The sequence below is a fragment of the Engraulis encrasicolus genome, chromosome 16 (assembly GCF_034702125.1).
Source record: "Engraulis encrasicolus isolate BLACKSEA-1 chromosome 16, IST_EnEncr_1.0, whole genome shotgun sequence".
In the NCBI taxonomy this organism is placed as follows: Eukaryota; Metazoa; Chordata; class Actinopteri; order Clupeiformes; family Engraulidae; genus Engraulis; species Engraulis encrasicolus.
In genome coordinates this window covers 38,942,924-38,965,423 of record NC_085872.1, presented here as the reverse complement: position 1 = coordinate 38,965,423, position 22,500 = coordinate 38,942,924, and the positions used below count along the sequence as shown (strand labels likewise).

Here is a 22,500-nt window from a genome sequence, read left to right as displayed (position 1 = left end):
ACATCTCTTAGTTTTGAAAAGTATTGTGTTGCATAATAAAGGGAGATGGCCCATGAAACACATTCAATTCTTTGGGGGCATTAAAAGAGACAGTGTGCCTGGCTTTAGTGTTGGCTTTGAATTGGGATATTTTCACATATTGTCCCCTGAGCTCAGTCCCTTCTAAGTGGACCAAAAAAGTGAACCAACAGAAAAGAACTCACTTCATTGTCTTCACATTATGAGTTTATCACACTGTGGTGTGTCAGCCCTCTTTTTGACCATACATCTAGAGCCCCCCTTAAGTGATCGCACCTAGTCACAGCCGTAACTTGTCAAGACTGTTTGTTTAAGCATACCGAAACTACGTCTGTGAAGGTCTCAGTACGCTTCACTTCTGAGGGATCTGGGACTGGGTTTGCTTTGGAGCGTTCACATATGAGCAGAAAATGTTGAGTCACAGGTCTTAGTTCGCTTACCGTAAATGGTAAATGGTAAATGGTAAAAGGACCATGTGTGAAAATGCCCTTAGTCTGAAAGGTGTGTAAATGTGTCTGGTGTCTGGCGTGCATATATTAGCCCTTTATTTTTTATTGGTTGTAGACGGTGGAGAGCTGGTCCCATGTGGGACATAAATGGCATAACTCCCTCCTGATGATTAGGGGGTTTCTATCTATGGACTGATCCTGTCCATTAATGGACATAGTTTATCGTTTTTAAATGAAATGTTTAAGACTAAAGATTTTTTTCTGTTACAAGTTTTTTTTTGATTGAATAATGGCTTTGACGTGTCCATGCTGTATTTTGTACTCTTGTGCTTGAGAAAAATATCTGCTTGAGAATAAACTGTATATATTTAATACACTGGCAGATTTTCCTTTAACCTCATTTTTTTCTACCTGTCTCCCCTATGCTTGTCTCATCACGGTCAGCACTGTCTCTGTTTATGCCTCTCACCTTCCTTCTACCTGTGGGTGGCTCTGGGCTCACTTTGTTTGAAAGGAAAACCCCTACTGCGTCCTTGAAGTATGGAGGCTGAGATTATTTTTTTTCTGTGAAAATATCCACCGTTTGTCCTGTTTCTCATTCTACTTTTTCACTTTCCCCCCTTTTATTCCCTTCACCATTCTTTCGTTTTTGTGTGGTAGTCATGTCATTATTATATTTCAGCTTTTAAATATGGGGAATATTTTTTAAAACACTAGCATCAGAGCTAGTCCGTCTACAAACAGTAAATAGCTGCCAACATCAATCCACTAACTCTGCAAATATAAATAGATTTGTAATGTTTGAAATAATTATTCATTGAATGTCTGTACATATTTTTCTACAATTGACTAACACTAAATGACAAAAAATACTGTAATGTCCATACTTCTCCTACTTACAGAGTAAATTTAAACAGAGGAAGACATTTTGGCTGATACATGTGGGATACTTGCTTTCAACGTAGTGCACACACACACACACACACACACACACACACACACACACACACACACACACACACACACACACACACACACACACACACACACACACACACACACACACACACACACACACACACACACACACACACACACACACACACACACACACACACACACACACACTAGAGTGTTCTGACGTCTGAAATCAGTGTTAGGGCAGGGAAGTGCATTACCATGGCCTGTGCTTGTCTTAAAAGGTGGGGAGCAGTGCAGAGAGCTCCCAGTTGAGCAGCACTTACTCCTGGTGACCCGCCGGCCAGCGTGTTGACGTGAGGCTAGGAGACGGGATGTTCTCCAGTGGTGGAGGCTTTAAGCCACTTGGTCCCCTCCTCGGCCCCGCCCGCAATCTCACCGCCACCACCACCACTCCATCCAGTCTTGATGCTGCCTGCCACTGCCCCATGCACTGAAACCTTATTGTCTCTGTTTTTATTACAAATCCTGTAATTTTAATTCTTCCGCTCCCTTGTACATACTCCCTGTTCCATTAAACACAACAAACACACACAGACACAGACGTAGACACACAACGCAACTCACAGCCTAACCTCCAGAAAAAGCACACAAGACAAGACTAATCAAATATGGATGTGAAGCCTTTTTCGTTGTATTTGCACCACGTGTGAGTGTGTATGCGTGCGTGTGCGTGTGAATGTGCCTGCAAGCATGCGCGCACGCACGCGTGTGTGTATGTGTGCATGTTTATCAACAAAGCAAGTCAGCAACACCAAAAAATGAACCAAATAGATAACTTCAGGCTACTGCACAGTTATCCCAAGATATTAAGCTAAAATGTTAAATATCAAGTCCACTTGTGCCTGAGCCGGGTTCCTATACCACGTGACTATGAGTCTCTCAGCCCCGGCCTTTGGTGTCCTCTCCTGGGGAGCAGCGTGGCGCTGAAGTGGTGAGGACCTGTCTGAGCCCTGGCGTCAGTGGTGGGTTCATCCTCCCCGGTGATGCTGCCCCCAACCCTGCCAAGAACTCTCCGGTGTACTGTTAGACATCTCTCTCTGCCTCCTTCCGGAAAAAAAAGGAAAGGCCTGCATTTTCTACATACAGTTATGGCTCTACTAATAGACCCACATAACACACACACACACACACACACACACACACATTCTTAATTGGCCAGTAAAGGTTTGGAGTACAGTGCGAATGGGGTGAGGATAATTCTCTGCGTCGATTCACAACAAGGATCAGAAGTAGATGAGAGCTACGGGAGTATTCTGTGTGTGTGTGTGTGTGTGTGTGTGTGTGTGTGTGTGTGTGTGTGTGTGTGTGTGTGTGTGTGTGTGTGTGTGTGTGTGTGTGTGTGTGTGTGGGATGCAGTGGCTGATGGAATCTGTCATGTTAATTGTCCTCATCATGCCTCTCACGGCACATCTTTGTATGACTCTTTCACAAACTCAGTTCCACATCTATTATGAAGTTCTTTTTTTCACCCTACACCCTTGGGAGTCACGTGGCCCACTGTTTTTCCTTACGCATCTCTTTGCCCGCCAACTAAGTCTTTGTGAAATTCATCTTCAAGTACTTTCCGTCCGTCGAAGCGTACAGTACTATAAGTTGAGTTGGATTGAATGAACAGAATGAGATGACACAGACTCTCTATATCTTGCCCAGTACAACCATCAAAGATTGGCCTGCAAGAATGCGTCTTCACTAACAAATGTTTAAATGGCATTGGGGATTCGCCCATTGAAAATTCACAGTAAATGAATTGGCCCCCACAAAACCACACAAGGCACAAACACCACTGAATTATCCTGATTGAACACTTCACTAAGTGTGGTGACTACTTCAGAGATCAATTTACACATCAGACTGTATTGATCAAGCTCTTTGCAGCTGCACTCACAGGGAAAGCGTTTCAATTAACTGTACAAGGCAAGAAGAGCACAATCAAGGGACTCCTCTTCTGCTACAGTACAGTGGATGGCCAGGCAATGCTGGCAAGGCTTCCTCCTATACTGACTTGCTTTGAAGGTATAGTTTGCTGTGGGTGAAATATGCAAAGTTAAAAGGATATCGTTACAGCTGGAAGAGTTTATCAGACATACAGTATGGATCTATTTGAGTATTGAATAGAATAACAACTTGTCAGTATTGTAGAGTAGAGTAGCTTTATTGATCCCGGGGGGAAAATATATAGCATGCATTTGTATATTTGTATATAGGATGCATTTACTGTTCATAGTTCTACAACAATACTGATATTTTTTGTTGTGAAGCGGATGTACATACTTGCTTTGTTGTGCATGTCTTCCAGGCTTTGCTGACTGTCAAATTATAGTCCTTTTATTTTCAATGTGTCAATGGGAAGTGTCCCCATTGAGAATAGCTTTCACTGACATCCCCAAGACATTATCATTGAGGTGAACTGACTTAGCGTACCAATTTTAGGTCAGTGCTAAGTGTTGGTAATGACCTGTTATGCTTAGCCACTTTGACTGGGTTTCTCTCTGGGAAGATTGGTGTGATTGACAGACCGCTGTGTGCACTCACACCTTTGCCAGTTGTTAGTCCTATGTTAAGTACACAGGAAACTGTGGCAGTTGCTGCCTCGTCACATTACGGTAGGTGAAAGAGCAGCTCATAGAGAGCTAAGGAGAATATAGCTGGTAAGCTGCATTCCTCCTGTCATGTTTTGTTTTTATTTTGGAGAGAGAGAGAGAGAGAGAGAGAGAGAGAGGAAGAAAAAGAAAAGGAAGAGACAAAGAAAATGAGAGCGTGAGTATGATTATGGATTTAATTGTTTGATTGAAAACATCAGCAAATTTAGTGAATATTATTATGGGCAATCAAAACCAGATAGACTCAGTAAGAATGAGAATATTCCAACAATTAATGATAGCAATAAGTAAAATGGTAATCGCATGCTTTGTGGACTTATTCAAGTCCTTTGAATTTTGTCACTTACTATTACCCAAATTAGCAAAGCAGGGTAGAAATGTTAAATCAGCAGTAATGTGTTTTCTCTAAATTAGCAACAACAACAAAAATGCATACAAGAATGTTGCAAGCACAAATAGCACAATTTTGAAAGCCTAGAACAATGTATCGTGTCCTTTGGTGACAGTTCTTTAGAGTTCCTTCTTTCTTTCTTTCTTTCTTTCTTTCTTGTTTTCTCTTTCATAGTGTTGCTTCCAAATCACTGCAGCACCACCTAATCTGAACATGGATTAAATTTATTAAAAACATAAATCAAAGCATGATCAGTTATAATTTAATAGTTGAAACAAACCCCAGTTACGAGAGAGAGAGAGAGAGAGAGAGAGAGAGAGAGAGAGAGAGAGAGAGAGAGAGAGAGAGAGAGAGAGAGAGAGAGAGAGAGAGAGAGAGAGAGAGAGATGATAGGCTTGTTGTAGTCCCTCAGTGGTTCTGTTTTGATACTCAAAGCTCACTTCTATGTAATCGTCTAGATTAGCTTGTCTCCCTGCCCAGCTTGAGAGCCAGTGCCCAATGAGCCAGGCTCCCCACAATTCGCTGACCTAGTTGGATCAATGGCAACGTTTCTGATCCAGGGCAAATACGTTAATTTGTGCAATGCACTTAACTCTTGACTGTTATTGTTAACTTGATCTTGTTATTGTATTATTTCCTAGTACTGGCCATAGTCTCCACATTCAGCAGTATTGTTCTGAAGTCCAAGGGACCTTTAGGCTGCTCTACTGTAGCCATAGTATCCCATTCACTGCAATCCCTTCAACTTGTTTGGTCATCCTTTTATGCTGTTCAGATTTCTATTCCCCCCTTGCTCTCTTTGTCTCACTCTTTTCTTGCGCTGAGACAAAACTGAAATATAACCACAATCAATCCTGCAGTCCTTAATAGAGAGAGCATTTTCCTATCCCCAGTCCTGTCTACTACTGTACATCACACGGAGGACCACTCATGAATCCTATATAATGCCTATGTGGCTCGGGGGGCAGTCTAGTAGTCTAGTAGTGACGTGCTATATCATAACAGTATACCAATTTAGTTCCCCCCTGTAGGAATATCATATCATAATGTTCCTGGAACAGTTAATGACATATTCATGTATATGCAGCAAAGTGGGAAGGTCACGTGCAACACAAGGGTAATTCAGACTGAATGCAATAAGGGTAAGGATAATACAGGCTGAACGCATTTTTTGTGGGCAATAAAAGTGCTTGGTGTGTGTGTGTGGCAGCGGTGGTGGATAAAGTTTACTTTGCAATACGTTAAAGGAAAGTTAAGGGCTGGAGAGGGAATTTTACTTTTCAGCCGTCCGGGGGGTAGTGCACACGCATACAGTAGACCACATACTGCAAGAATGAGCTCCCCAACTCCCAGAGCACACATACTCATACGCAAATACCCAGAGCGAAAGGCATTTTGTAATGTCTCAATTTATACAGCTGTTGCCCCAAAAATACTGTAAAAATAATTATGCAGTTTTAGGCTGTGTTGCCCATCCCATGCAGCCTAGTGAATGGGCATGTCAGTGGGAAACAGTTTAAAGGATGTCAGCTCCAAGGCTGAACGTCTCCATGGCCTAACCGTGGGAGCAGAGTGGAGCGGAGCGGAGTGGGTGGCTGGTCTGCAAAGTGTTGTGTCTGTAGTCAGTCGCTGGTCATGGCACAGGCCCAGAGAGCCACGTTTGGCTGCCTCTTACACCCCACTGCAACATTGATGATGGTGACCTGCTGTTGAACTCTGTGTGCAACTCCCAACATCTCCCCGTGAAACAGCAGCTCAGCTGTCTCTACAAAGTGCCCTCCGAGTGTCATGTATCAAGCAGACAGAGTGTCTGTCATTTAATAATTCATTTTTAAAGAGGGGGAGTTTGACATTCAATTTAATATTTATGGCAGTGAAAAGTAGAAAGTCGGAAGTGAGGGAGCAAAAAAAGAATGAAAGTCCTTTCTTTAATTTAGACAGTCTTATATAACATTTCATCCTGCCATGAAGAATGACCTGTGAAGAGGATATGAACACTAAAACAGCTATGTACACATTTCATCTGGTTTCAATTTTGGTATTTTTTGGAACTTTGGGTAAGGCAAATTGCCCAATTAAAAGTGTGCGAGAGAGGGGGGGGGGGTATTACTCTAAATTGCGGGACACAGTATTTTGATAACCTTCAACCACGCCTGGAATTTTCCTGCGGCTTCAACTCAATGCTTTATGATACTCTCTCAAAACAGACCCTCTCGCAGTTAAGTGGCGGCTGAGAAATTAGCTGCGAGATCGTGTCTGTCGGGACAAGTGGCCATGGCCTGAATTCATAGTGCACCTTGTCCGCCTGTGTCTCATTTTACAGTCCTCCCAAGGACAGTGTGAGGAGACATAGCCTGGGAGGAAAACTCCACGCTCTCCCACTGAGCAAGTACAGATCTCCCCCCATATGTTAACTTGATTGGTGAGCACGACAAGCGTCAATGGGACTGCAATGGAAATGTTAGTTTAGTTATATAACATACACATATAAGACTTTGTTGGCATTAATGTAGTTTGTTGACCCCTGTTACTTATTTATTAAGCACAACAGCTCATGTAGCATAAATGATGGCATTTTTTTATAGAGCTGAAGTCAGAAAAACATGTCGATCTAGGTCACTGGTTCCTGGGGATGCAAAACGTTGTAGGCGGAGGTTGAAAAAAACATAACATGGAGAGTAGAAAGTCAACAAAAGAGCTCAGTTGTTGTTTTTTTTATAATCATGGAATCCAAAGAAGCATTTTGAATTTATTATTTATCAATAACCTATTAACATTATTTACATTAAAATACTATTTGATATGCATGTAGTGTCAGATTTTCAGAAATCAGAATCTCAGATCAGAAATTCATCTAGACATAGTTTGTCCTTTTCAAAATGAGCTATTTTACTCTGTGTAGCACTGTCATTCTAAATCTAAAATGGCAGACTGCAGGGCAGACCATACTCTGCCATCTTAACAGCCCCAAATCACACACCCACACACACAGGCGACACACATGCGCACATGCACACATGCACACATGCACCTTCTCATGCACACACACACACACACACACACACACACACACACACACACACACACACACACACACACACACACACACACACACACACACACACCACACACACACAACACACACACACACACACACACACACACACACACACACACACACACACACACACACACACACACACACACACTCCATCAGCCATTATACGAGGGAAAAAAACGTTAGTGGGGGAAATTACATTGCATGTATCTCTTTCTCTGGCTCCCTCTCTCTCTCTCTCTCTCTCTCTCTCTCTCTCTCTCTCTCTCTCTCTCTCTCTCTCTCTCTCTCTCTCTCTCTCTCTCTCTCTCTCTCTCTCTTTCTGATTTTGTTGTCCTCTGTATTGCCTCTTTTCCTCCTGTTTCTTTTTTTTTTTTTTTGGTGGGGGTGGGGTGGGGGGTGGGGGGGTAAATACCTGATTATCCCACTCTGTGGTGTACGGAGGGAGAGTCAGCTGGGTTGTAATCAATCCCTTTAAAAAAGCGCTGCGTAGCCTCCTCTCCCGCTCTCCCTTCTCCCTCTCCAGGAGGATAAATGTGACACGGGAGCACTGCTCCTCTCTCCCTGATGAATCGCGGAGGATTTAATGATTACAGGAATTGTCATCGACAGATCATCAGTCTCAATTTATTTCAAATCAGTGTCAGGATTTTGTAGCCCCAAACAAGGAACGAGTTTGCTTTTGTGTGCATCTGTGTGTGTGTGTGTGTGTGTGTGTGTGTGTGTGTGTGTGTGTGTGTGTGTGTGTGTGTGTGTGTGTGTGTGTGTGTGTGTGTGTGTGTGTGTGTGTGTGTGTGTGTGTGTGTGTGTGTGTGTGTCTGTGTGTCTGTGTCTGTGTGTCTGTGTGTGTGTCTGTGCGCACACAATTCAGAAAGTGAGTGTGTATATGAATATTGCAGAGGGAGCAGTAAACTTGGGTCATGCATGCCTTGTTTAGTTGCGTGATGGGGAGTAGTGTAGGTGGAGGCCCCTAACTAGCTCTAATGCATTGGCCCCAGGGTTGCTGGGGAAAGGGCTCTGCTCCGTGCACAGGCTCAGTACTGCAGGGAAACCTACAACAGAGACGAAATTGTTACTTTTAAAATATTGTTTTTTGAGGTTGGGTTAAAGCGGATTCATTTATCTCTGTCTCTCTCTTAATGTTTACTGACGTTATCATCTATGTTGTGCTGATGACAGTTTTTGTTATACTATGCACAAGTGCAATCCTTCAGAAATGTAAAGCATGTGTGAAATTTATGAAAACAAGATGAAGAAATTTTGTGCGAGCAGCTTAAATGTATAGTCACTCACCCACACTGCTTTGCTAAGACTTAATAAGTCTTAATGACACACGCACGCACGCACACACGCACGCACGCACGCACGCACGCACGCACGCACGCATGCTCCCACACACACACACAGACGTGCACACACATAGACACACAGACACACAGACACACAGACACAGACACAGACACACACACACACACACACACACACACACACACACACACACACACACACACACACACACACACAGTCCTGCCCTCCTTTTCCCACTCAGCCTCCGCGGCCCCCTCCTCCTCCTCTCTCCTACCTGATGATTTAATCATCTGCACCCCCGGTGACGCTCATATGAAATGTGGTGGTTTCATTGAGGGCCACTGTGTCCACAATGCTCCCAAGGAGTTGCGCAGGAGTGAGGTCAGAGATGGAGGCACATGAAAGAGAGAGAGAGAGAGAGAGAGAGAGAGAGAGAGAGAGAGGGAGGGAGGGCAAGAACTAGACTGGGGGGGGGGCAGGGGGTTGCCAAGACCCACCCTGTGACTCTCCCAGCCCCCATGCCCTCAGTGGAGAGAGCCTGTAAATGTGGTTTGTCAGGCAGAGCCCTGTGAGCTGCACCTCCTCGCCCTCCCCACATGCCCCTGTGTTATTAGAGGGGCCAAGGCACTGCCCAGGAGCCCAGGCTGGTACTGCCATCAGGAGCTGCGGCTCTCTCAGGGTGGATTAATAAAAAGGCAGCGAGAAAAACCAGGCGAGACAGACATCGCAGCTATCGGTGTCTCGTCTGGCGTAGGTTTGGCTCGCGTCAGCTAAGACAATAAAAATAAGATTAAAATTGTACAAACCGCTCGATTGTGTGTGTGTGTGTGTGTGTGTGTGTGTGTGTGTTCGTGTGTGCGTGCGTGCGTGTTCGTGCATGTGTGTGCGTGCGCGCGCCTGTGTGTGTGTGTGCTATATTTATTTTTTAAATTAGTATAAATATTCACATAAACAGATAATTCTGTTGCAGGAATTTCGTAAGTACATCTAAATATGCTTTTAAAATGTGCAAGATTGTCATTTCTAATGAATTGTTTGAACACACAGTCTAAGTATATTGTTTTGAGAATCATTTCTGATGAGAAAACGAGCAAAATGTTTGGATATCATTAAATATCTTTGACCTTCACCTTAAAGACCTCACAGATCAAAGCCTTTTAAACATTTAACCTGGCAGTTGTTTAATAGTTTTAAAGTGAGTTTATTAGTCATGTTAAAATGTCATTTTAACCTGTCAGTATGAATTTTCAGGAGCTCAGAGAGAGCAAGTGTGTGTAATTGACTCCCATCATTTCTAGTCTGACTTTTCTCTGGCTCTCGTTGCCATGGACACACTCGAGATTTGGAAAGAGCAAGACGTGCACACGCCCATACTAGAAATACCTGGACCGCCACCATTCAGGTTAATGTAGTCTTTGATGCTGCGAAATTATCTTAACCAAAATGAGCCAATTGACCCCATTAATTTCTTTCCTCGACAATTATCCCTGGGGTTCCGATGAGTAGGCCAAACAATAAATCACAATTAAGTCGGAGTCAAGCCCCTGCATTAGGCCCCCTCCCTAGGCCAGAATTTATGCAGCGCTCTCTGGGAGCCCGGCACATTCCCACAAGGTAGAGAAGTGGGGTCAGAGGGAAGGCGCTCCGGTGTACAGTGCTCTGGAGAGATTTAGACAACTGTGTTGTGTAGACCAAAACACTCACACACACACACACGCAAGCGCAAGCACACGCACACGCACACACACACACACACACACACACACACACACACACACACACACACACACACACACACACACACACACACACACACACACACGCACACGCACACACACACACACACACACGCGTGTGCGCACACACACATGCACGCACACACACACATGTGTGAGCAAGGAAAAATCTGGCCTGGTGGGTGCACGTAGGGGACTTGAGGGAGTGCTTCAGAAAGGTCTCTCTGACTATGGAATGACAAGCCCTCCGTTACTGGTGACAGCAGCCAGATGAGGCATTTCAGGTGTCACCAACAGACCCCTGTGCCCCCTTCGCCCTCTCCATCTCTCTGATCGGGTCACTGCATGCAAACTTGATCTATTTCAGACATTTTCCTTATATACTGTACGTTCATCTTGTACAATTGTGTGTTTGTGGGTGTGTGATTATTTGTGTGTTTTTGTGGAAATAATTATATTCTGTGACAAAGACTTGGCTTGTATTCACTTTTGTACTTGTTTCATATACTGTTGTACTGTTCCAAATGTTCCCCAGGGAAAACTATGTGATCAGGATGCTACATTTTAATGTTGCCTCTGATGAGAAACAATACGCTGTACTGTGATTTTCCATCCCTGTGTTTCCATTAAAAAGCAACCTTCGTGGGAGGAGAGACAGAGAGACGAAAGACGCCAAGTGAGGACAATGTTGTCCAGGCCTCTCACTCTCTCTCCTTTCGCGAAAGTCAATTGTAAACCTGATCTGATTGTCATGTCTAGTTGTATTCATAAGTTTTCTTAACAGTTTAATTTGAGAAATTAATTTTACTTAAATGTTTTGTAGATTCTGTGTGGTTATAGAAATGGATGCAACAAATTGTTCCATAATTGTGTACCTTCCTTGCTTGCGCATTTAAAATAATGATCGTTTAGTTTATAATGAGAGATTCAGAACTTCTTATGTAACCTGTGAGTGCCATGAGTACATTATTGTGTAGTGGACGTGTCTGGCTGCATATACTGCAAATGAGAGGTTCATTTATATCACGACTGTCTAGACTTCTTTTTATTTCACTCACATTCCCACTGACACTTTCACCATTGCCCGCTTCCTACCTGAAATAATCAACACGATGTCAAGATTTTTCAGCACGACTGACTGCATGTGAAAGAAGTACATTGAATGATTACTAAATAAATATTATGGTGTTTTGTACACACTGTATGATGTATTTTTATGTGTACTAAAATGCGGGTTGATAGTTTTTAGAATTGCTTTCTGAAATTCACAAAACCCACAGGAAGTCATAATTTACGTTTTAATTTTGCATTAATAATATGTCAGCTGTGTTATGGTAATGCCATTGATTTAAATAATATTTCGAGAATATCAAGGATTCTGAAACACTGAAAATGAGATGAAAACAAAACTTAACATTATTTGAAAACCTATCACTGTCCATTCAGTTTGGCCGATCAGGTCTGATCTGAATCCCAACAATCATAGCCGACTTTAAAGTATAATATGTGAGTTATTTCATCATATTTAACAATGCTGTATCCTCCAAATTATACAGAGTATAGAGCAAAGGATATTAATTCAAGCCCAATAAGAAAAGAAAAAAAATCCACCATATACTGCAAATGGCGATTTTTAAAAAATCTCCATTTGGTATCATCTTCATTTACAGATAGCAATATTATAAGTGTAAGGAACAGTTTTTTACTGGTCAGAAATTTTCAGAAATATATCCCTTGCCCTTTAGCAATAATTATTTGAACAGGCAGCGTTGGGGTATCTTGCTACCTCGAGGAGTGAGAAGCACTGGCTCAGGAATCGCTTGTGAGGGCAAGGCATTTTTCGCCTTTCCAGTTTGCCTTTACTGTGGTTGAAATATGACAGAAATTAAACCAGGACAGAGTTGGTGTTTGTGTTCATAGAAGCCACGCGTCACAATAAAACACACTCAGAGAATTAAATTAAATTAAAATTAACTCATTATTCACTTTACCGATGGGATCATGAAGGAAGAAAGGCAGTTAATTAAAATGGTATCATGTTATCAGTGCATTTTAATTTAAAAAAGACATCAATAATAAAACTCAGTTTTGACATTTGCTTGCCCTCGTTTTTATAGTCTTCATTGTTTTAAATCTACCCACCTTATGAGTAATCTTAGTAATGGCGACTGAGGCATATTGTGGTAATTCTCTGTACAGATTATAAACAAATGCTTTAAAGCTCTTTACCGTATTGCATACAGTACTCGACAGTTTGGTTGCAAATGGTTAACAGCGGCAAATAGCTGGCAGTGGCTGAAACTCCAAGAAAAAAGTCTTTGCATTACAGAAGCATCATTTTCATAACACTGCCCCCTTAAGTCTGTCTGTCTGTCTGTCTGCCTCTCTGCCTGTCTGTCTGTCTGTCTGTCTGTCTGTCTGTCTGTCTGTCTCTCTCTCTCTCTCTCTCTCTGTCTCTCTCTCTCTCTCTCTCTCTCTCTCTCTCTCTATCTGTCTGTCTGTCTGTCTGTCTGTCTGTCTGTCTGTCTGTCTGTCTGTCTGTCTGCAGTATCCTCCTACTACTAGTAGTATCTATCTATTTATCTGTGTCTCCTTTTCAAAGACCCACGTATCATCTTCCAAAAACCTCCCAGAAACCAAACTGGTGCTTTGTGTGAGGGGAGGTGGAGAGGAGAGACACAGGAGGCTTGGGTGTGGTGGAGGATTTGGGGGTGGGGGAGGGGGAGGGGGGGCACTGGCGCCTGCTCATTTAGGACCTGACGGAGTGCGGTGAAAAGGGAGGGCCAAACTCAATCAAGATAGCCATTCATTATTCAAGAGCATGGGTCAAAAACTCTGATGCATAATTGAGGCGCAGCAAAAGCTGGCGCGGCTCCACTGTGGCACTCTGGCGGCTGTAGAAACTGCTAGTGATGGTCCCCTGGGAGAGACCGCATGTGCGCGCCGCGCGTGGGTGTTTGTGTGATGGTGATGAGGATGATGATGAGGATCAGGACGGTGGTGGTGGTGATGATGATAACTATAATGATGGCGATAAAGATGGTGGTAGTGGTGGTGGTGGTGATGATGATGATGATGATGATGATGATGATGATGATGATGATGGCGATATTTTAACCCCCCATTGTAATATATTACGTGTAGCCCTAATATCCTTTACGTGTGACATGATGACATGGCTTTATTTGCTGTTGGAGTGAACCTGATGACTTCCAGAGATGGAAAACACAGACTTGAAAAATACTTCCTACGCGTTGTTTCACTTACAAAACTGGTGGCTTCACTAATTGGCTAATCTAACTGTCTGAAGACTTGTCCTAATTTGAATCAGCTGGGTCAGGAACTCGACAACGCAAATGCATGCAGCAGTTTCACTTTGTTAAGCCTCTCTTACACTGTTCACTGAAATGGCTTAAAGAGAGAATTATTACTAAAGATTGTTTCAGCATAGTTTATTTGATTTTCCTGAATATAGAGTTTACTTTTGTAAATGTTAGAAATGAGTTATGAAACTCCTGTGTGTAGAGACCAAGCAGGAAACAAACAGCATCAAATTAGGGCTCCCATGCTGGTCTTAAAGTGCTCTCCCTGGGTATAATTTGAACAAGGGACAATGAGTATATGTATATACAGTATACTTTGTGTGTGCGTGTGCGTGCGTGCGTGCGTGCGTGCGTGCGTGCGTGCGTGCGTCTGTGCGTATGCCTTTGTGTGTGGGTGAACAGGGGGTTTTTTTGTTCGGGGGAGCGCATGTTGAAAGCATGCAAGGGTGCTCGGGGACGCGTCAGGGTGTGCTGGCGCGTGACTGCAGGCGAGCCACTCGTCGACTTGACATCTCCCGGTGGCCCCTCGCTCCACCATGGCTGCCCCCTGCTTCGCATATTTATACATATATTAAAATCAGATACCTTGAAATAAAGAAATAAAAAAACTACATATCTAATGTGGAAAGGGTTAACTCTGGCTGCCAGGCCCCTGAGGGGGTTGAGTGGTGTCCTGCAAGTGTGTGAATGCCCACTCACGTCACGTCAGCCTGTCAGCATAGCTTGACTGCCAGCCTATCAGCCTGAAGTTGTGGCCAGCAACCCTCTTTGTCAAACTTTTAGTGTTTTGGTTTGTGCGTATGTGTGTGTGTGTGTGAGAGAGTGTGTGTGTGTGTGTGTGTGTGTGTGTGTGTGTGTGTGTGTGTGTGTGTGTGTGTGTGTGTGTGTGTGTGTGTGTGTGTGTGTGTGTGTGTGCATGTGTGTGTGTGCATGTGTGCGTCGTGCGCGCGTGTGTGTGTGTGCGTGCGTGTGTGTGTGTGTGCGCGTGCGCGCGTGTGTGTGTGTGTGCGTGCGTATGCGCACACATGCAAGAGTGTGCGTTTGCTTGCATGTGTGTGTCAATGATAGACTTAAGGGTAGAGTGGTAGAGTGCTGATGGGTGAGGGCTTGTGTAAGTGTAAGGTTTGGGAAGTCACTCACCGCTTCTGGGCAGTTTTGACTGTAGTCGTCAGGCAGGAACATGTCATTCCTCCGATTGATTGTCATATGCTGTCTCTCTCTCTCTCTCTCTCTCTCTGTCTCTCTCTCTCTCTCTCTCTCTCTCTGTCTCTCTCTCTCTCTCTCTCTCTCTCTATTCTTTTTCCTCCTGAGTCTCTGTCTTACCCCATTCTCAGACACACATGCACACGCACACATATGCGCACGCACACACACACACACACACGCACACGCACACGCACACGCACACGCACACGCACACACACACACACACACACACACACACACACACACACACACACACACACACACACACACACACACACACACACACACATATATATATAAACATAGACAGGCGCTAACTTAAGATGGCTAAACAAAGATATTTATTTCCCAACATTTCTAGGAGGTCCCTTCTTTCCATAATGCCACACCGCATTGGCCTCTTCCATTTACACATGTGGCCTTTTGTAAACAGTGCTCCGACTTCTGTGAAATCCCCTTGCTTTTAAGTCCGGCAAAATGCACAAAGTAACCTTGATTCGTTCTGATGGCACACAATTATAACATTATTATGGAATCAAGTGGATTTCATTTGACAGCGTGGCCTCCCGGGAAGAGTTTAATTGTGCATGTTGTTTAGCCTTCTCCGGGCTTTATTTAAAATAGCTCCATCATTGTCTGCGGCCTTGTTTGCTGGGTGACATTGAGGGCAGCTTACTCCGCCATTCCGACATGTCCTGAGGGCAAAATATCTTTTAAACAGGGCCGGTGCCCTTCGCAATCACTCTGGCTCATCATGCCATAATAACCCGGCTTCGACAAATCTAGTTTACAGTCACAAAGCCCATGTTTGACTCAACTTAGTGTGGCAAAAAAAAGAGCACGAGGCAGACAGAGAAAAGACAGGCAGAGAAAAAAACAAGAAAAAACAAGAGAAGTGAACTGTCATCATCGCTCACATCTGTTTTGTCTCTCTGCGCTCAGTAGAACTTTCCAAGAAGCATCTAATGCCTAAATGGGGTCAGGGGTAGGTTAAAAAGCACTACTTGAGCGCCGTCATAAATATTTCAGCTCCAAAAGACCTGCAGTGTTCAGGAGGGGAGGTGGGGAGGTGGTGGTTGGTGGGGGGGCGCTGGGGATGGCTGGGAGGCATAGTACGGTGCAGAGCCGCTAGCGGTCGTGACCAACACCCCCCCCCCCCCCCCCCCCCCACCCCCCCCCCCTCCCCCCCCCCCCCCCCCCCACCCCCCTCCTCCTTAAAACCCCCAAACCCCTAAACCCCTATTTACCCCCGCTCCTCTGCACTCCCATGTCGGGGCCAAGCCCCTAGTGCTTGCGGGACACCGATCTGCCCCATGCCTCTGCCTCTCTGGACACCTACAGCAGTGGTCCGCGTCCCTTCACATCAGCGTCAGCGAGGCTGAGCCACTACCCGGCACTCCTTTCTTCCTGTGTGTGGCTCATGTGAGCAGAGGGGCTGGTGCAGGGAACCTCAGTGGCTTGGAAAGACTGAGGAATGAGATTGTTTATTAAGAATGCACTGTAGGATAATGAGTAAAGATAATAATATTATAACAATATTTAATCTGACCAATATATTTGTGAAGACAGCAGACTCTGTTCATGTCTGGGAGTTATGATAATGTCCACTGAGCCATATCAGGTTGTATGTAGGGCCTATGTGTATATAATGTGTTTTTAAATTAGTTTAGATCAATTTGATTTGTTTATGGGTGGGATGGATACCCTTAGGCATACTTATATACTTGGAAAATACTTTTTTTTCGTATAGGTGTTATATTATCTATAATATACAAAGATAATATTATCATTAATAATGATGGGCATGGAGTCAGCTCTTGCACTTTTCTTTTCATTTAAGACCTGTGAGACATATGTGAATTTGTCTCTATACATATCAGAGCATTTTATATAATGCTTGTGACTCCACTGCAAAAGTGGCTCCAGATGTTGTGCTGTGTGCAAAACCTGACTGCTCTGGAGTCAGGGTCATGGTCGCATGTCCGTCCCTGGCTTATTGCAAGGTGATTTGTGCAACAAAAGGTTTTGAGATTAGTCTCCCTGTCCCAGTCGTTTACTCATTTTCCTGGTCTGTACTTTTTCTTTTCTCTGACACACTTTCTGCTGTCCGTCACACTCTGAGCCAGACAGAAGCAGATGAGACGCAGAGACATAGGGAAGATGAGAGACCCCTTAGTCACACTCTTTCCACACAATGGCCAACCCCACAAACCTCTTCTGCCCTCACAATGCCTCTGCTGGTGGAAATTAAGTGTAACATTTTTATCTTGAAATAGAGTAAGAAAAGAACACAGTGCAAAAATCAGAGAAGATGTTAGTTTCATTGTTTTTGTTTAAAACAGATGGTTCCAACTGCACACACAAGTCTTCCCAAGAAACCAGTGCAGATTAGATTTGTGTTATAACTGACACAATATACAGGTTATGTGTGTGTGTGTGTGTGTGTGTGTGTGTGTGTGTGTGTGTGTGTGTGTGTGTGTGTGTGTGTGTGTGTGTGTGTGTGTGTGTGTGTGTGTGTGTGTGTGTGTGTGTGTGTGTGTGTGTGTGTGTGTGTATACATATATATATTGTATTTATTTATTTTCAGAATTTTTCACAATAGACCTCCATGTTGAGTACCAGCCAAGAAATCAACCTACCCCACTATCAAAAAAAAAAACCCGCATGTACAACTGCTTTTGATGAAACCTGTAGGCACTTAGCAGAATATTCTGAAGTGCGGTGACGGCATGTAATAAATGTAAACTGATCACATCCACGAGAGAGGGCCTGGCTGCCATTGCCTGCACACTGAGCGGTGATTAAAGGATTAAGCAAGAGCAACGACGAGCCCTACACACACACACACACACACACACACACACACACACACACACACACACACACACACACACACACACACACACACACACACACACACACACACACACACACACACACACACACACACACACACACACACACACACACACACACACACACACACACACACACACGTGCCTCTCTGCTGTCGCCTCATGTGATAGTACCACAGCTCATTTTGTCAGAGGTGCTGGGTAACATGTGCTTTGCAGGTACAACCAGGATTAGCGCTGACAGGTCTGCCTGATGTTTCGTGTCTTTTGTGTTTGAGCAGACAGGTGTCGTGTCGGAACGATAAAACTGCATGTGAATTATGATGAAGTTACATTCGCCCAGATTTTGTGCGGTGATGAGGTTTCAAAAGAACAGACCACAAAAAGGTCTATATCTGACGACGTGTCGACTGTGCTCTGACTGCCCCTGACACTTTGACGAAATGATTATTCAGGTTGTTTTGCTACACCTATCTTAAATGATGTGGTCTTGTTCAGGGGATTGAACAACTACTTGATCTACATGGTAAAAGCAGAAAAAGAAATGACACAGTGTCTTTGAGGAAAGAAGAGGACGCCACAACATGTTAATCATCTTATATCAAATTGCTTAACATTTAATGGAATGGTAACACATATCTGTATTGCTTATGCACAGTAATGCAGTTACTTTGCCTACTTATGTCAAGATTACTATATCCCAGGCGTTGAATGAAAGAATGCGCAAACGTTCGAAACGGCATGGGCTATTGTACGACTTAATCCATGTTTTCCTTCTTTCCTTCTCTCCCGATTGGTGTAGTTCTTAAGTGATCTTTCAGTGAGGATCGGAGGGGGTTGGTGGTGGACAATAACGGGCCAGCTGAGTAGGATCCCCCCTGAGCCCGTGGCCCTGATTGATTCAGGAACACGCTTAAAGTGATGATACCTAGGGGAAAGCAAATAAATTGCATGGCGGCCATTATTTGTGGAAGGGATCGATAGCATTGGAAATGAGTTTGGGACCGGGGCGCGCTCCGTGTAGGGGGAGTTTAATATTGGACTCGCAGAGCGTTTGACCCCGAACACCGGCCATGTGTGTGTTTTGCGGCGGCCCACCAGGACTCTGCCGAAAGGGCAGTCCCTCTTGCTGCAGCCCCGTCGACAAACTCAGACCTGCTCGCACAGACTCTCCCAGGAAACACTGAATGGTTTGTTTTCCCCTCTCCTTTCTCCGGAGGCTGCCACGTTGTCAGCATCTGTTGCATTTTTACTCAAGCCCACCAAACTCCCATTAGGAAAAAAAAACCTGGGCTGAAAAAGATAGATTAGCAAATGAGATTGACGAGCATCTGTTCACGTGTGACTGACGTGTGTTCGGTTCAGTTACACCGGGCCTGGGTGAGGCCCGCATGAGTGCAACCGTACATCAAGCTGAAGGTTAGCGCTGCATTTGGTGCAGAGTGTGATTGATGCTGTTTGAATGGAGGTGCTAAGGGCCCACCAGAATTACCCGCTTGTGTGTCATTAGTAGACAACACGTATGGCTTGCTCCTCCCAAGGTGGGTTTTGCAGGTGGTTAGGCTCATATGGCGGGTCTCCAGGAGTTCCCCATATCATTTGGCAATGGATTGGAAGTTCTTTTGTCACCCCTCTTTTCTTTTCTTTTCCTTTCTGTTCTGTTCCTGTATGAGCCATTATTATTACGTACATTATGGACATTGCATTTTGCAGCCATACGAGAGAGAAAAACCTGCTCCTAAACATGTTTCTTATCTCCCTCTGTCTTTGTTTCTGTGTATGTCTTTGTAGAAATAGACATCTCCTGCTACCTGCAGTACTCTGGCAAGTTTGAGGCATACACATAGAGGAGTGGATCTGCAGAGGGAACAAGGGAAAGGATGCTTGAAGATCTCACAGGTGAGGAAAAAAACACCTCCTATTTTACTGTTTCTGTTCTTTTTTCACACACACACACACACGCGCGTGCGCGCACACACACACACGCGCGCGCGCACGCACGCACGCACGCACGCACGCACGCACGCACTCTCTCTCTCTCTCTCTCTCTCTCTCTCTCTCTCTCTCTCTCTCTCTCTCTCTCTCTCTCTCTCTCTCTCTCTCTCTCTCCCTTCTGCTATTGTTCCATTTTGTCTTATGTTCCTTTCCACCTTGAAGTGAGTATTGGACATGCTGAGAACCTCGACTGAGAGTAATGGCTTCTCTTTCCTGCATCAAATTGAAAAAGAATGGTCGTTGCACGCTCAGAACTTCATGCAGTTACATTTAATAAGACCAACGTTTCGGCTTACGACTTCATCAGGGTCATCTGATTCTCTTTTCTGCCTACCATTGAATCCAATGAGTACAGTGAGAACAATTTGGTTCACTACTAATGGCTTGTAAGTGTGCCTATCCTCTTAGACCATAGTTAAAGAACAATCAGTTCAGTTCAGTTCAACTTTATTTGTACCCAAAGGTAAACTGGATTTGCAACACATTTGAATGAAGTCACCGGTCATGTGGTGTCAAGCCTTTACATAATGTCAGAAGACCTACGTCATACAAGCCAGCAGCTATCATGGCTTGGCTTGTTCAGAACCTTGAACCTTGTATAGCACAGGATCGGTATCAATAATTTAGTAAATCGTGTGGTGGTCTTTGTCTTTTGTGTGCTTCTGTGCTCTCTCTTTCTGTGTGTGTGTGTGTGTGTGTGTGTGTGTGTGTGTGTGTGTGTGTGTGTGTGTGTGTGTGTGTGTGTGTGTGTGTGTGTGTGTGTGTGTGTGTGTGTGTGTGTGTGTGTGTGTGTGTGTGTGTGTGAGCGTGTATGCATGAGAGAGGGAAAGAAAGAGAGAGAGAGAGAGAGAGAGAGAGAGAGAGAGAGAGAGAGATGTGGCTGAGTAGTTCCTCATAACTTGTACAGCACTTGTACGTCCACACAGATGGCTGGGTAAAAGCTGAGTTCAAAAGTTCAGGTGTGTGCGTGTTTGTGTGTGTGTGCGCGTGCATGTGTGCATTTTTGCGTGAAGGTTTAGCATGGAGGAAATGCATCTACAGCACTTGCTGCTTCAAACTCTCACATCATTTTAGAGAGCTTTCTGGGTCTTATAAATAAACATTGAGCCACACGGGGGTTATGGCTGCAGTACAGACTCTTAGACCAGAATTTGTGCAGGTGTCTATGCAGGGAGTGAGGGCAAGAGACAGAAAAGTGTGTGTGTGTGTGTGTGCGTATGCGTGTACGTGCGTGCATGCGTGCGTATGTGTGTGTGTGCGCATCTTTGTGTCTCTGTGTGGGCATGCATATGTCTGATATTCTTCAACCCTATCTGTGATCTTGTCGATGAATAACGCTTGGAGCTTGGCAGCTCATACCCAGCGAGAGTGGCGGCGGTATACAACAGAGATCATATCAGTGAATCAGCCGCCTGTTCTGCTACAGTCTCATCTGATCTCATTGTGTGTCGAAAGGTATCAAGAGCTGATAGCCTTCCCTCTCTGCCCTTCAGGTCATTGTTGAATGCCACCACAAGGTCATTTGTGTGTGGGTCAAGTAGGGTCTGGTCAAGATTGTGGTTTCTGAGTGGATGCTTACCTTTCCTGAAGACAGTGTCACGCCTTGTGATCCATTTCAAGAACTCTTGCACACGTGGTATAAGGGACAAGGTTAAATACTGTACAGCAAATGTCTTATTTCAGGGAGAGAAAAAAGCCTAGTCTTTAGCTTTGAATAAACATGTACATGTACATGCAAAGACAGCTTGAGGAATAGGAGTGTTTGCCTCTATTCCTTATCGTTAAAGTTAGGTGGAACTAGCATAAAAAACAAAAATCCCTTTATTTAGTCCTTTTAACCTTGCCATGGGTCCACCTTAAATGATCACGAGGCTACATTGAATGTCTTAGTCAAGTCAGTCTAGGCAATCTGACTATACTTTCTTTTCTGCTTAAAAAAAACCCACGGAAACATTGCAATACAAGTAAATACAAATACAAGTAAAATATTCCCTTTCTGTTTAAATGTAATTAATCTTTTGGTGAAATTGTCAGTTACCTCAAAAACATCACAAACAAATAATTATTGTTAAGTTTTGCAAATATTTACATTTACAACTTTAAAAAATACAACTGTAAAATATCAATTATATTAATTATATCACTATTATTCAACTATGATTCAATGATTCTTCTAAACGTTAATTTACTCATTGGTGGTGGAGTGTGATATCAACAAACAAAAATAAATCTGTGATCATTTAAAAGTGAATGACAATAAAAACCGAATGTAAATATATATTTTTTAAAAGCTTTGGGAATAGAATTGCATAGTTGGGGTCTGTACTATCCATGTAGTGTGAGATTCCTCAGGGTCTTGGTATGTCTGAAGTATTCTCAAGTCAAGCTAGCATCTTAAGACACCCTGGGCCTAATTCCCAAAACAATGTATTTTAATCCCACTGTGTACAAAAAAGGAACAACAATTGACGGTGTCCACATTCACAAGATCCACACGCCTTGCCAACGTCTCATATAGTAGTATGATTTTCTCAGCTTGATCTATATTTCGGTTTCAGACAATGACTCACTGATGTATAA

At 43.9% G+C, this 22,500-nt stretch overlaps 1 protein-coding gene across 1 annotated transcript in view; it reads left to right on the top strand.

Annotated features, from left to right (window-relative positions):
• Positions 1-22,500, top strand: part of tenm3 (teneurin transmembrane protein 3) — a 499,671-nt gene that overhangs the window by 7,818 nt on the left and 469,353 nt on the right. The window contains exon 2 of the mRNA XM_063219576.1: positions 19,717-19,824. The gene's annotated coding sequence lies outside the window, so the exon portion shown is untranslated. The remainder of the gene's footprint in view (positions 1-19,716; positions 19,825-22,500) is intronic.